The sequence below is a fragment of the Apis mellifera genome, linkage group LG6 (assembly GCF_003254395.2).
Source record: "Apis mellifera strain DH4 linkage group LG6, Amel_HAv3.1, whole genome shotgun sequence".
In the NCBI taxonomy this organism is placed as follows: Eukaryota; Metazoa; Arthropoda; class Insecta; order Hymenoptera; family Apidae; genus Apis; species Apis mellifera.
The window spans coordinates 8,036,456-8,053,491 of NC_037643.1; positions in this window are offsets into that span (position 1 = coordinate 8,036,456).

The following is a 17,036-nucleotide window of genomic DNA, read 5'->3' on the forward strand; positions in this document are numbered from 1 at the left end:
GTATTTTCTTTCTCCCGTTTCTTTTCTTTCTCCTCTTTCTTCCACTGACATTTTCAGAACTCTGGGCATCAGGAATGCCCAAAAAAGTCTAGCGCGACGCCCTCTAAAGTACGCGAACGAAGTCGAGAAGAAGAAATGGTATCGTAAATAATATGAGATAATGAAGGATAGTAGAAATCTAGTATGCGTGAGATTGGGGGAAGTGGGATCAATGAGCGGGTGGGGCGAACCAAAGAACCGGGGCGCGGAACACGGTCTACGGGGGAGAGAATTAGGAGATCGTTCTCGATGAAGAAACGAAACGAAAAATCGAGGGGAAGGGAAAGGGGGTGGGACGATCAAGTAACGAACAATAAGAGGAGGGGAAGGGAGGAGGAAAGAGAAAAGAGGAAGCCGGAAGTTCGAGTTTTGAAAAAGAGTGAGACGCTTGAGCCTTGGCGTTTTAACCGACGAGTCAGACTAATCTCAAGGGAGAGAATAAGTTCTGCTCTCAATTCTGATGTTTCGACATCGTGATCATTCTAGTTTAAGAGAAGAAAGTACAAAATAGGAAGACTCATGGTATTTCCGAGCGATCGTATTGCTAGAAGTATGTAGACACTCAGTGTATTGAAAGAGACTACGTAATCAAACGCGATTATTGCAATTAGTTGTCGCATAGTGTATTACGATTACGATAATAGTATGAACATATACTATATAATAGAGGTTATACACAACGTAATAATTACGTATTATTATATATATGGTGGATAATGTTGTCTCGTAGCTTGTACGTTATCTCCTTGTACTGAACAGTGTAGTCCCCACATCGCGAGCGCGCTGCGGAGCATGGTTGGGTAGGGAACGGCTGAGCAGCAGAGAGACAAGAACGGAGGGTAAAAGAACTAGAAAGCAAGAAAAAGGTACAAGCCGCGATTTGCTAGAGATAGACAGAAGAAATAGCTTATATTATGTAGAGACGATTACAGAAAGTATATATTATATTTTATAATATTTCTCGAAGAAAAATATTAACTAACGTCATCATATTTATCAGCAATATTATTATTATTATTATTATATTATATTATTATTATATTATTATTATCAATCATTATTATTATTAATATGGTATTATTCACTATATAATATCTATTATTGTCTAGAAACGAGGAAAATGAGAAGAGAATACGTATTTTCAGGCACTGGAAAGCGAGTATATAAAAGTGCTCAGATGTGACGATGTTTTTTATATATATATATATATTTTCGAAATCTCTTCTTCACCGGTGTCTCTGTTCAGCTCCGTTGCGGCCAGGTACCAGGTTAATGATCGAGCATCGAACAATCCCAACGATTACGTGGTCCTCTGTTCTCTCATATCTCTGATATTACGCAATAACTGGTTTCATATTTTCCTCTGGTTAGATTTCTCTCCTAAGAAAAAAAAAAAGAAAAACCGAAAGTTCTCGGGAAACGAAAGGCTCGCGTCTCCTCTTTTTCAAAACTCGACTTCCGGCTCCTCTTTCTCTTTCCTCCTCCCTTCCCTCTCCTCTTATTTGTTCGTTAATTGCATCGTCCACCCCCTTTCCCTTCCCCCTCGATTCTTTCGTTTCGTTTCTTCATCGAGAACGATTCTAATTTCTCCTCGAGGAAGTCGCCGGTTCTTCTGGTTCGCCACGCGATCACGCGTACACCTCCTACCTCTTTATTCTCTTCTCGACTTCTTCGCGATCCAGAGGGCGGTGCAGATTTGGCATGCAGCCCACGTCGATGTCGGGGGAAAAGGGAGAAGGAAGACGGAGAAAGAGAGAGAGAGAGAGAGAGAGAGATAAAAAAAATACGATCGAATTGCTCACACCCTTCGACCTGACAGTCACTCTGGGCATTATAGTTTCGCGAGGATTTTTTTGGGCGTGCATAATTGCCCGGGCCCTAAAGAGACGAGAAGGGAGGAGAAGGGTAACGAGAAGACACGACGACGAAAGCGTATCGCGTGTGTTGATGGGCCACGGTGATCGGTCGCCCTGCTCCAACGATAGCTATAATTAATCCCGATATTAACCAGCAATAATAATCAATTTGCGACTTGGTGCTCCGTGGCCGACACTCCTCCGACACGTGAGGGTTCCTCGCTCGTTGCGTATCGTTCGTTTCACGAAACACGGTATCCGCGTTTTTCCCGCCCGTGATTCCCGTTGTCCTTCTCCGTTACTGTAACCGGCCTGTAAACTGGCGATTGATATTAATTAAACGGCGGCTCATCGTGCGTTTCGTGCCGCTTCTTCGTGTACCGAGAACGAATAATAGAAACAGAAGCAAAATATGGGCGATATGTTACATATGTGCACACGCGTAACACGCATATTACGGATCTCACAGCACAGGGAGACAGATTCTCATTATATACTATTATATATATATACGTGTCGATAATGATCACATCATTGTTATCTGTCGAGTCGTAATGCAAGATGCAAACCTGGTCTTTCTTCTTTTTTTTTTCTTTCTTTCTTTCTTTCTTCTTCCTCTTTCTTTCTTTCTTTTTTCTTTTAATAATAACGAACCAGGCCGAGAGTGTGGACAGAGGGAGAGAAAGAGATTCATAAACGAAAGCTATTTTTGAGAGGGTGTGCAAGGATTGCATGGCGAGGCAGAGAGGGAGAGTAAGGCTTTTTTTTTGGATGAAAGGGAACAAGGAAATTAATCTCTCGGGAGGAGGAATGTGTGCGAGTGAGAAAAGGAGAGAGTATGAATGAAACGAAAAAAAAAAAAAAAAAAAAAAAAAAAAAAGAAAAAAAGAAATATTATATATATATATATATAATAGAGATGCTATGAGTTTATTATTTTCTATATTTTTTTATGTAATTTTACGGACATGCGATAATATATTACTATTATTATTATTATTATTATTATTATTATTATTATTATTAATATTATTATTAATTTTATTATTATTATTAATATTATGAATATTTTAATATATAATATGATTTTCATATATTGTGTACTTATGTTTTCTTTCCTGTGTTCTTGTCTGGTTGTTTATAAACGCTTTGTGTTTGATTGATTATTATCGTTGTATCGAATAAAAATAAAGTAAAATTTGTCACAATGATGAAATTAAAATAATTATGAATGGAATGGAGAAAAAAAAAAGATATTAGAGATTTATATATAGATATATTATATATATATAAAATTATATATTAATTATGTATATATATACAAGTAGCCACATAATGAACGATTTTCGCTCGATTTCTCACGTTGATTCGTTATATATAATTATTTTTTATTACGATATCTTTTATATATTCCAATCAATATTTATATATCAATATGTATATATATATATATATATATATATACATATAAAAGAAAGGAAAAAAATAAATCAAACACATGTTAGACGCAACAACTTGACCATCCTGTTTTAATTATTAAAACGATATTTTATATTATTAATATATTATTATAATTATCATTATTATTAAGTTTATCGCTATCAATATACATATATACATATATATATATATATATATATAAATATTATTATTACCGATATTATATATATATAGTTATTAATATGCATACAATTATCAATTAATGCCTGCGATTATTAAAAAACTACTGGATAACGATTACAATTGTTCACGATAAGGCATCCAAGCTACTTATCGAAATGCATATTTTATCCCGTAATATATTTTTGTCGGATGATTTTTTATATTTATATAATATATATACATATATATAATATATATATATTATTATATTGTGAAAGGAGAAAAGAAAAAACAAAAAAAAAAAAAAAAAGAAAAGAAAAGAAAAGAGAAGAGAAGAATCATTCATTCGAAAAATAATCTTGTAACGATGTCGCGTGTGTCCGGGGACGTCGGATGTCGTATTTTTTCATGATTTTCATCGCGGACATCCCCGTCGTCGAACCGTTAAATCCTACTTCCAAAATCGTTTATTTTTATACGATGCGAATAGAGCTTGTGTTGAAACGATCCTTGTTCTTTTTGATTATAGAGAAGTGCGGCAATGACATCGTGTGCTTTTCTTTTGTACATCGGATGCGAATTATAACGATTATCCGCGATCACTTCGATAAGTGGAGGAAAAAAAAAATATATACATATATAAAGAAAAAAAAAAACAAAAAAAGAAAAGAAAAAGAAACGAAAAGGAATGATAATAGAACAAAATCGATATTTCTATGATCTAAATGTAAGAATTATTCCTATGAAGCGGTACCAAATATTTTATTAAAGGAGAGAAAAAATAAAAAAAGAAAATGAAAGAAAAGGAAGAAAAGAGAGGAAAAAAAAAGATATACGAAGCCAAGAAACAACACATACACATGCATTACACCTACTGGAAAACGAGTTTAATAAAATGTTACGTGATTTTTATATACATCGACTCTTAATTTCTCATTTTTTCTTTTCGTGCATTTTGCGTTTCCCGAAACCACGTTCACGTTTCTTTCTCCTCTCTCATTCTTATTTCTTCTCCACGCCTTATTTCGCTTTCTTTTCCCATTTTAATTTTAATTTTTTAAAAAATGTTTTTTAAAAATTGATCGCGAAAATCAAATTCTATATCTTCTTCTGTACTCTTTTATATTCATTCTTTATTCTTTATTCTCCGATTTTCGACGATATAAACGCATCGTTTCCGAATCCGATTAATCCATCCAACTGTATTAAATCTCAAACATCGTTAATCATACACCATTTGGGGTAACGGAATTGTGGTCACGTGGGTTCCGCATTCGATGACGCGGTGGGATCGCGTGTCCGCGTTTAATTAGAAAATCACATTAACCTTTCATACTTCCGTTTGTATTCTTCACGCTTAATCATTCATTTTGTGTATCCTTTTGTGCAAACGAAACCCAATTTTCAAAGATTCCCTTTTCATAGATTCCGTCAGTGAGAAATAGACATTATTCCGATAAAAAAATTTGTTTCATCAAACCGTTTCACTCGACGATCATCAATTAATTCATTAATTCGATCAAAACGAAAAGCATAAACGCCATAGGGGGGGGAAAAAGGAACGGAAAAATTAACGTCACGTGGCTTTCGTGTTACTCGTCACGCTCCTGAGGGTTACGTGTCCGCGTCTAATTAAAAATCACGCGATAACCTTCCATTCTTCTCATTTAAACCTAATTTAAAACATAATTCTACATATTGCAACGTTGAAGATCGTCATCTCGGCTCAATATCAGGTTGAACGCACAAACATTCACGTTCTTCGTTCATATTTCTCAATTTCGATGTAATCTCGATAATATTTTCATCGATTTGTCTCCATTCCACATCCATTAATTTATTTTGCATATATCAATTTATGAAAGAAATTGAAAAGTGGTTGGAAACCACGTGGTATTCGCGTCGGTGGCGACGGTCCTGGGGGTCGCGTGTCGTCATCGACCAATGACCGGGCGCACGGTGCAGGAGCGTGCCATGAAAATCTGCCCGTGCCACCACGGCCCCCTCGAACTGATTCGGCCACAAGGGCTGTTGCCCGTTGGGATGGCAACGTCGCATTGCAGCGTTGGGGCTGCGGTCGATGCCGTCGTCGCGATGGTGGCTGTATGTCAGGGTGCGAGGTTGCCGTTCCTCGCCACGTTTGCTGCCTTTTTTCTTTTCTCTTCCTCTCTCCCTTTCTCTCTCTCTCTTTTTCACAGTATCTTTCTCACAAAAGCTATTCGTCTCGATCGTTTCCTCGTTCCTTTTTTTTTTCCTCTTCTTTTTTTCTCTTTCATCTTGCATCCTGTATCGTAACGGGACAGGCCAGAGGGGCAGGTAGCTTTAAAGGAACGGAACAATCAGGATAAACCGTCGAAATCGAGAGTTATTAATAACCATGTCTCGAAGCGATGTATTTGACCTCGTCGAGTTCGAAAGTAGGTAGCTTACACTCTGAAACGATGCCAAGGAGACTTAGGCCGCCACTCTATTTGTCACCTGTAATAATTCATATATTTTTTTTTTCCTCTGGTGGAATCTGTGGGCCGGTTCATTCGATCGGCCGATCTCCCCATTTTTGCCTTTTTCTCTTCACCCAACTCGATCGATCCAATCTGTCTCTGGTTCAATCTGTTGCTGCTAGCTTTTCTCCTCTACGATTTCTCTCTCTCCCTTTGTCCTTTAGCAGTAACCCTTTTTCGAAACACGCCACACGCATACATGCCAGTTCACAGTTCATTCTCTTAGGTCGAGTTTGTTTGACGTAAAAAAAAAGTAAGAAAGGAAAAAGAAAAAGGAAAAAAAAAGAAGAAAGAAAAAAGAAAGAGAGAAAGAGAAAAGAGACAACAACAGAGTCGGAGGTTCCCTGTGATGGCCGCGCCATTGTCCTAGCTCAGGGCCGTGAGCGTGGCTCGACGAATAGCCGACGAGACCGCAGAGAAAGAGCTGGCCGCAAAAATAGACCCGATTCATAGGGTGAGTCGAACTCGACGGTGGCTGCACTCTTCCGGCGAACTCGACGCGGCGGCTCACCCCCTTCGGGTTAGCTTTTTCTCCCTTTCTCCTCGCTTTACCACCCCCGAGCTTCGACTTTGTACCCTCTTTTTCTCTCGCTCCGTTTCTCTCTCTCTCTCTCTCTCTCTCTCTGGCCAGCCTCCGTTGCTCCGCAGTAAATCGATAACGGGAACCGTGCTCTCGCTCTAGCACTGATATATGTAGAAGCCGGCACACGTTGGCGGAAAATCGCAGAGAACGGTGGCAGGGGTTGAAAGGAAAAGAGATGCAGATAGAGAAGGCCGGGAAGGGAAAGAAAGATACACGGTTCTAGCATCTCGAGGCCATGCTCTCAGGACTGTAGATGCCTATTCCTCGTGCCCAAGCAAGATATTTCTTTTTTTTTTTTCCTCTCTTTCTTTCTTTCTTTTTTTTTTTTTTCTCTTCTCTCGAAATTCTGAGTATCGTTGAATTCGAGTCGCAGGTAAATAAATCTCTTTCGAGGCCGTGAGAGAAAAGGGGTTGGGGTGTATGCGTAATGATCTCGTTACGTAAGAAAGAGAGAGGAAATTATATATTCGCGTTAGAATCTTAGTTTGGATAGAAAGTATCACGAAATGGATGATATTCCTCGCTTTTTTTTTCTTAGCTTCGTCGATAAGTTGATGTGCAACGATATTTCCTTGAAACATCCCCTTTAAAAAAGTACATTAAATGGCTAGTATTAAGCAAGAAGAAATGGAATCAAAAATTTACATGTTACAGAAGATCATGATTGTAGAAGGAATTGAGTTATCGGAAAGTTGATAGAGCGTTCATAAAGCGAGGAAAAAATTGAAAGACAATGTATTTTCATGGAATTAGCATTTTATTGAATTTCGATGCCTTTCTACCTTCTATTATAAATTAGCTTCCCAAACTAATTTTTTCATTACCTCCGATGAATCTGCTTTCCTTTTTAATAAGATATATATATAAAAATCGAGATAAGTTAATAAGCTTTCTTTCTATCGGATCGGAAATTATCAAAAATTCAATCAGGAATTTGTTCGAAAAATTATTTAATTCGAAATTTTTCGTGGAAACGATCGGTCAGAAAGATCGTCACGAGCGAACATTCCGAAACAATCCGAATAAATCTTGTCCCACGAAGAAGAAAAGATTTGGGCCTCGATTTTTACGCCGGTCGTCGGCCTACGAGGGTCATGGGGCAGGCTAAAGATCCTTCGACCTCTCCGTATCCGTGTCAACCATTCCTTCCTCCCCCCCCTCCCCTCCTCACCTGAACGAATCTTTTCCATCATCGGGACACGGGGACCTCGTTAGAATGCAGACGCGTTACGGGAGTTTTTTTAGCTTGGTTTTCAAGGTCGGGTCACCGTCGGCCACGACGCCTCGCTCCTTCCATGAGCGTTGATCTGGATCGCGCGACGACGATGAAGCCTTAAAACGGGGGGTTTTTCTCTCCCCCTCCCTCGTTCCAGCGAAACCAGTAATCGTGTCGCGATACCTTACAGCCTGGACACACTTGTAACCATCCGTTGCTTTATCGGCAGAATCTATTTTCATTACGCGGGGCATCCCGATGATTGGTTCTCGATCCTCTCGCCCCGTTTTTCCCCTCTCGTTTATTTACTTATTTTTTTTTTTTCAATCGCGATACGCACACCTTTCCCTCCATTTTTTTCTTTTCTCCTCGGTCGTTCGGTTTACCTCGGTTTTACTGTTTTTATCCCGTTCTCTCTCTCTCTATCTCTTTTTTTCTCCCTCTCTCTGGAAACGATCGGAGAATTTCGTGGTCGAACAGTTGGGATAATACGGGGATGGTAAAAAAGTGATGGTTTGGAAATTCGTGACGGGGCAATTAGAGGAGAATGGCAGGTTTTTCTGTTTCTCTCGTTGCTTATCATTGCGTCGAACGAACATTGTCAAATGTTGTGGATAATTGTTCTTTCATCCGAGCTTTTTAATTTGAACCGTGTAAACTTTTCTCTGTCTCATTTTTTATCATTTGCCTTCACGCTTCCAAAACGATTTCTTCCTTTGAGATTACAGATATCGTATATCGTTCTCTTACGTAACGGCTAGCTGCATCTATCTCCTCCCACCCTATAAATTTCGTCCCGCATTCAAATCACGAAACTCTTTCTCTTCCTCGATCAGAAATTTTCGAATCGATTCGTTCGAAAATTTTGACACGTCCTTCATTTTTCTTTCTTCCCCCTCCCTCTCCCATCTATCGAATACTCTACGCTCTCCTTCAAGGGTGTGGAAATGCTCTTCGACGATTGGGGGGATGGAGGGGGGATGGAGGCCGACATATGTACACATACATCCTGTGTATATAACTGTTTTGCGGGACTATAGTAAACGCTGCTTATTCCCTACTCGTTTCTGCACGAGCCACGAGTTATTTCTCCCTTTCCTTTCACCCTTCGTCCCTCTTTCCTTCTCTCGTTGTCCCTCGCTCCTCTCTCTCTCTCTCTATCTCTCTTCCTCTCATTCCGCCCGTCGATTCTCTTTCTCGCTTCTCTTTCGGTCGATAGCTCGTGGGGGTCGTGGAGACGCGGCGACGCCCTGCCCAACCACCCTCTTACAACTTCCCAGCGGTTCTCAATCCCGATCAAATTGACGTTTCGAACGAATCAACCTAACTCAATCTATATATTTATAATTTTCCTCTACGGATAATTTTTTATTAATTCTTTTTTTTAATAATCGTCGATCATTTCGTGTCGATAATTCTTCAAAGATCGATCTAATTTTTAAATCAATTCTCATAATGATTCTTCTTTCTTGAAGAAATTCTCTCATACTTGTCAATATTTCAAATTTATTATTACGTTCGTTTTCTTAATAATTAAGAAGCTCTGAGTTTCTTCATGGGAGGGAGGTTTGCGAGAAGGACATTTCAAATTGTCGTAGGTTGTTTGGAGGATGTCTCGGAAGAGAGCGTTTTAATGGGAAACGTTTGTAAAACGTATCGATGTCTGGGGTGCATTTATTAGAGTCTGAGACTCGTCGCCCGCGGTGGTTCTCATCATCATCCATGGATAATCGTGATAATGCGAAAACTGATAATTGCTTTCAATCCATCTATTTACATAATAAATTCAGTAAATTATTTTTAACTCGTTTCTTTTTTTTTTTCTAATTAATCCACGAAAGAGAAAAAAATAAAAGAGGAAGAAGGAAATAAGTTGTGCGTTTGAAAAATGGGGCGGGTGTTTCTGTTTCACGAGAGATAGAAAAATATCGTTGCAAATATTTTTATACTCCATTATCGATATTTCTCTCGTTAATTTTTTTTGCTCTCCTCGTTTTCCCAAATCGATCGTGAAACGCTAGTTTCGCAACTCGCAGTATTTACGGTTCTCTAACTGTTTAACGATGTGCAATGTTTACGAAGCAAACGACCGAGCGATTTTTTTTCCTTTTTTTAGCACAGGTGTTAGTGAACGAACGTTGAACGAACGGAAAGAGGGTTGCCCACCCCCGTTCGGGTCCGCCCTACCGAAGATAAATCGATGCTTTTTTTTTTTTTTTTCTGGTTTGCCATAATTAATCTTCGTGTTGCAACACGGTGAGCGTCGATGAAACGATTCGAAAATAAATACCGCAGTTCCTTTCTTTCTTCTCCTTTGAACGCGTTCACGTTCGTTTAACAAATACGTTGCTTATTTTTTAATTAATTGAAGTTTGAAGAATTGTTATATTTTTCCTTCGACACCGTTTCGAATTTCCCGCGGCCAACGAGGCTATCCAATTCCAATTCGTCTGTCTGCACTCTCTGTCTGACTGCGTGATTGTCCAAAATTCCGTGGCAAAGAGAAGGTGAAAAAAGATTTAAGAGAAATAGAAAGAGAAGAAGAGTATATATATAAAAGGGAAAGAGAGATGATATAGAAAAAGGTATTATATAAACGACTCGATCGAACGATGGATCGATAGGGATCGCGATCGGATCTCTCGACGATCCAATCTCGATCGATCTCGAATTGTTTAATTTAAACATTCACGAGCATTACTAGTGGTATATTAGTTAGCATCCCCGAATACCGTTTTTAATTGCGTAGGATTAAAAAGAATCGCACGTGGGTTCAAGAAAAGGGGGGAGGGGGAAACGAGTTGAGAAAGGGAGAAGCGAAAAAAAAAAAAAAATTCGTAAAAAGAAAAAAAAAAAAAAGAAAAAGACGTAGCTGGCAGGGAGGTGATTTTCGCCAGAGATATCTGAGAAAAAAAGGTGCGAAGAAGAAAAAGAAAAGAAAAGAGAGAGACGGAAGAATAAATTTAATATTAAGGAGATACATGAATATATATATATATTAAAAAAAAAAAAAATATGAATATATAAATATAAAATATATATGAAGCAAATATATATATATATATATTAAAAAAAAAAAATTACATATTATGTATGTAAATTATAAGGCGCGTATTACATAGATATTTATATATATTATATATTATATATATATATATATATATATTATTATTACATCATGATTATTATTATTATTATTATAGTATAGAGCCGTGACCTCGGGTGAAAACGAGGTTTTTTCTATTTTATTATGATAACGATCCTAGACGATATATATATATATAAATATATAGAAGATAAAAACACACTTTTGTCTATGCGACGCGTTTTTTCGAGAAAGCCGAGAGAGAAAGAGTGAGAGTGTGTGCGCGCGTGTGAGAGAAAGAATAAGATGAGGAAGAAGAATAAGTGAGGAACGTACGCATATTATATATAAACATATAAACATTAAAATAATTGTATTTGTCGGAGTAATTAAAACGAGATGGGACACACGAACACGAGCGTGTAGGCGATGAGACGCTTATAATCGTGCACGAGGAAAGGATACACACACATACTACATATACACATACTACATACAGAGAGACGCACACGCATACACACAGGGACGGGGATACACACGGTCGAGAGGACACAGCGCATTCACGTTTATGTGTAAAATGTATCGATTCGAAAGAAAAATGGTGTATCTATGTATACATATTACATATATATATATTATATGTAACACAATAACGGCGTAAATATTCAAAGTCGTTCGAGGAGAGAGAAAGAGGCGTTGAAGAAAAAAAAAAAAAGAAAAGAAAAGAAGAGGAAAGAACGACTTTAAAGAGAAAAGAATAAAGATATTTAAGCAGAGAAGAGGGAGAGAGAGAGAGAGAGAGACAGGATATTAATCGAACAAATTCGAATAGCTTGGCTCGAGAAAAGAAAGGGCGACAGGAAGGAAGCGTTAAAGGGAAAAAGAAATCAAGAGAGAATCGTAGGAATGAGAGAAAGTACGAGAATCATTTAAAAAAGAAAGAGCGGATAAAATATTAACGCGAGAAAGAGAGGGAGAGAAAGAGAGAATGAGAGACATCGAGCACGTGATTAAAAGGGTAATTAATTAATTTTATACTTTCTGGTATATGTGTATGTGTGTGTGTCTGTGTGAATGAGTGAGTGCGTGTCTCTGTGCGTGTGTTGTGGACATTGCGAAATGCTCAAACAAAATAAAACAAAACGAACAAAATGACAAAAATGAAAAAAAAAAAAAGGAAAAAAAAAAAGAATGAAAAAAGAAGCGAGATCTTATCTATCGTAATTAATGAACTAGCGCGTGTTGCTCATTTTGAGGTTAGAGACACGTGATTCGCGTTGGGCTCAAATCGATCGGTCACGGATCGTCGGTGTGCTCGAGGAGCGTATTCGACGAATTACGCGTATTATAATAAAGTTAATGAACGTGTATAAATAAAGCAATGAGAGGAAACTTAAAATTTATAACGTAGTGAAATTAACGAAATTGCTTGCGAGAGATTATTATAAATCAAAAAAAAAAAAAAAAAAGACGAGAGAGAAGATTATCGTGATTATCGATCTCGATCCGTCGACTCGATATATACACGCACAAAAGAATATCTTGAGGTGTAAACGACGTACGATAATGATATTCGAGTTTAAAAAGCGTGCGATGATTTTGACAAAGAAAGAAAAAAAAAAAAAAAGAGAAGACACGATAAAAGACTGATTCGTCGAATCATTCCTATCGGTGCACCGGTGATTCCGAGATGAATAAAGGCGAGTGAGGAGGAGAAGAAAGAAAGTCGAAGGAAAGAGGAGAGGAGAAATAGAAGAAGGAAGAAACGGGAATGATACGGTAAATAGAAGATGAGAAAAAAAAAGAAAAAGAAGGAGGAAAAAAGAGAAAGAGAAAGAAAGAGCGAGAGAGAGAGAGAGAAATTATTAATACAAAAAATATTAATACCTAAATGCCCGGTTTATTTTTATATTTATTTTTCGATCTATGAAACGTTATAAAAGTTTAAAAGTAATATTTAAATCTAAATATATATGACGATAAATATTATATATACTTACGCTCTGTGTATGATATATATAAATATATATATGATTATTATTACTATTATTATTATTATTATTATTATTATTATTATGATTATGATTATTAAATTATTGTAATGATAATAATAAAAAGAAAAAAAGAAAAAAAAAAGAAACAAGAAGAATGAACAACAACAACAACAACAACAACGGATGATTAAAAGTTGATTATCCAGGACTGCACCGTAATTATTATTATTATTATTATTAATACACGGTACGAATTGCCGTGAACAGATTGATATTAAGAAGAAAAGGGAAAAGAAGAAGAAGAAAAAAAAAACTGAAAAACCAAAAAAAAAGAAAAAAAGAACACGTAACGTTCCCCACGTAAAAGGAAACACGTGCCCCGCTAAATAACCACCCCTCCCCACTCTATATCCCTAAATAAGACAAGTCTACCTATCCCTTTATCGATTCGTAATAAACCCCCTGTAAATGAATAAGTTCGTAAGAGACATCGACCCGCTCGTGTAACATTCCCGACGAATAAAAAATGATGGAAAAAAATAAGAAAAAAAAAAAAAAAGAAGAAGAAGTAAACGAGAACGAAAAGAAAAATTATATAGAACCTAGTAGAATTAAAGGATCCTAGTTGCTGTAAAACGAAAACAAAAAAAAAAAATACCATATTATACATAATATATATACATCTATATTATGTATATATATATACATACATATATATATATATATATATACATATAAACATATACATATATATTTATATCGATGTAGCGTGGTTAATCTTTTAAGAGAAAGACGCGTATAGTGAGACATCATAGGTTTTTAAAAAATTAACGATAAAAGACTATTATTGGGAGAGAAGGGGGAGGGAGGGAGGGGGGCACGTTCTCTCAGTCTTGTGTCGGTCATCAGTAGCAATAACGTTGAACGTTTTTCTTAAAGAAGAAAAGTATCGAATCGAATCTGTTCGATCCGTGTCAGGGAAGATATTTGTTTTCATTTTTAGATTTATCCAAATTTTGTTTAATTCGATTAATCGGCTCTCAGCTCGACGATTTTTAATTTTAATTCATATGTATATATACATATATATAGACGCGTATATTTTTTAATATATCAGTGTCTAGTTTCTTTTCTTTTTTCTTTTTTTACTAAGCTTTTAGATATTATTTTTAGAAACCTACGATTTCGCAACATCTTCACTTCCAACATGGACACCTACACGCTTCACTCTTCTTATTTACTTATCCAATTCGTAATTTCATCAAATTTGAACGTTTCGACATTAGAACTACCGACTCGTAAATGTATAATGTTTAGCTCTTTCAGCCCCAAGTATACGTGGCTTATTTATTTAAATGGAAAATGTGATTTGTCGGTATTTTTAACTTAAAGATAACGTAGATATAGATTTATTGTAGAAGGTATCGGACGATTGTAGGCGGACACATAGATAGAAAGATATGTCCACAGCGTTTGGTGGACTATTTTTCGAAATCTATATATACATATATAAATATATATGTAGGGTTTATTAAATATTTAAACGTACAATTTTGGATTTTGTAATTAAATCCAGAACTGTGTCCAGGTTTTAACTTTGTCATGCGTGGATATGTAAATCATAGTTCTTAAGGTTCAAATGAATTTTCGAAATCATCCTAGATTATTTTCCTTAAATACCAATAGCAATCATACGTACATAATTTATAAAGTTGAAAGAGTTAAGATTAAAGTAGTATATAATGTATTCATGTTTCTGTTTCAATAAAAAGTCAACATTAACTTTGCCAGAAAAAAAAAAGAAGAAAAAATAATAAATAAATAAACCGCTTGCATATTTTTAATGCAAACAAGAAGAAGAAGAAGAAGACAAATCTTTTCTTGGTAGTTCTGGTGTTCAACAGAGCACACCATGTGAAAGACCATCATCATCATCATCTGTCATTCCAAATTAACATTTTTCAATCAACATTCCCCTCCAAAAAAATAGCTCCAAATTTCCACGCAAACAATCATCCAATGTTTCGTACATTCATCCAAAAAATCCAAATTTATCTGGAATCCCGTAATTTCAATTTGCTTCGAAAATTCGTTCTCGACGTTCCAAAAATTTATATACAAAGCAATCAAAAAAATATTTAAACAAATCCAAACTTACATACTCGCTATAAATTCTCTCCAGAATCGCGAGCTGAGCTTTTCGTAAAAAAGGGGGAGGAGAAAAATCGTTCAAATTTCAAAAATTCCCTCCCCCCTCCCCCTTTTCCCCCAATCCAAGGGGAATCGAGTCGTCATCGTCGTCGTCGTCAGTCGAAAGGACGGTCGATTACCGGGTCGTGGCCGGTTTCGGTGCACAACGAGCGAAGTCAGCCGTGAAACGAGCGGGCGGCCCTCGACGAGGGAACGGGGGAAGGGGGGATTGGATCGCGGAACGAGGCCGGAACGGGAGGAATTCGTTTACCGATAAATCCGTTCGTTGTTGCCAGAACTGGATGACGGCCGAGTGGCCAACAAACCGGAGCATCCTCGTCGGCATCCGGCGTACATTTTTCCGCCACTCGACTCGATTTCAGTGACGTGCTATCTCCCCGCGGATCGAACGTTTGTCCCGCAACAACGGAGGATCCGGAAGAGGAGGAGGAGGAGGAGGAGGAGTGGGCGTAGTATATAATCGGCGGAGAGAAAAAAGGAAAAAAGAAAAAAAAGGGACGCAAGATGCTGCTATGGAACGGAACGATCCCCTGGCTGCTCGATAATCCAATTAAACGGAGAGAGAAAAAAGAATAAATGGATAAATAAAAAGGAAGAGAAGAGAAGGAGAAGAAAGACGACGACGAGGAGAGACAGACAGACATAGAGAAATGTGTTAGAGAGAAATATTGCCAACTGTAACTGTCCAACTGCTCCTATAGCCTAGTTACTTAAGCGAGAAGAACGCGTAGCTACGAAGAAGAACGGGAGGCCGTTGACGGATCCGTTCGTATTTCGTATTTGCTAAATCGAGTATGTAAAGGGACAAGAAGGGTGAGAACGCGGTGAGAGGAGAAAAAGTAGGGCAGCGCGATGAACGTCTCGTCGTGAACGCGCGTCGACCTACCCTCGGTGCTTGGGGGAAGGGGGTGAGAAAAAAAAAAGAAAGAAAAAGGGGACGAAGATAGTAGAGGAGGTAGTAGGCTATGAAATGAGGAAAAAAAAAAGAAAAGAAATAAGAAAAAATAAGTGGACGAAGAATGGCCAATTGTAGAGTATCGAAGAGGTAAAGAAGAATGAATGAATATATTAGGAAAAGGAAATACTGTGTACAGGGTGGTTGGTATACAAGGAATAAGGAACGATAAATTGAAGGATTGGCGTACGATTTGAAACGGTGATGAATCTCGAAACCGGGATATCTTTCGATCGATCACACGGACGACACACCGAATTAATATCGTGGTGATTTACACGTAGAATTGCAGAGGTATCCCACGTATTCCCGGATCGTTCGCTCGCTCACTCATTTTCGCACTCGACTACCTAATGAACGTAATGGCTAAACGTAACGATCGATTTCGCGCAGATATATATATATAAGGTGATATACACGTATAAATACATAGTATATATATATATATATTTAACGTTATCTTGTATATATATATTTATTTACATATGGTATATATACAGTACACGATTATTACGATATTATACGCGCATAGCTTTTCGACTGATTACCGTAACGATAAAACGTACACTTTGAAGGGACGATATGACGACACCGAGTACACTAGGGCGGAACGAAACGTTAGGGGGAAAAAAGATTTGTTACCTTCCATCATTTCTATATGATAATTAAAAAAAAGAATAGCTTAAACATAGTGAATCAATTAATATATAAAAATAATTTTCGATGAAGAAATTCTATTCTAACTCTAACGCTTCTACAAATATATATATATATATATATTAATTACGAATATTTACGAATATTAAAAATTAAATCTACGATATAACATTAAGGAAAGGAATATTTAAAAAAAAATGGAATCAGCTCGCCTCAAAAATCTACGAGATAGATACGAGTTCTATATTATTTAATCTCGCAATTTTTATTTTTTCGTTCCACCCTACGTATACACACACCACGTATACCGCGAAAAGAGTTGGGAAACGCGAGAGAG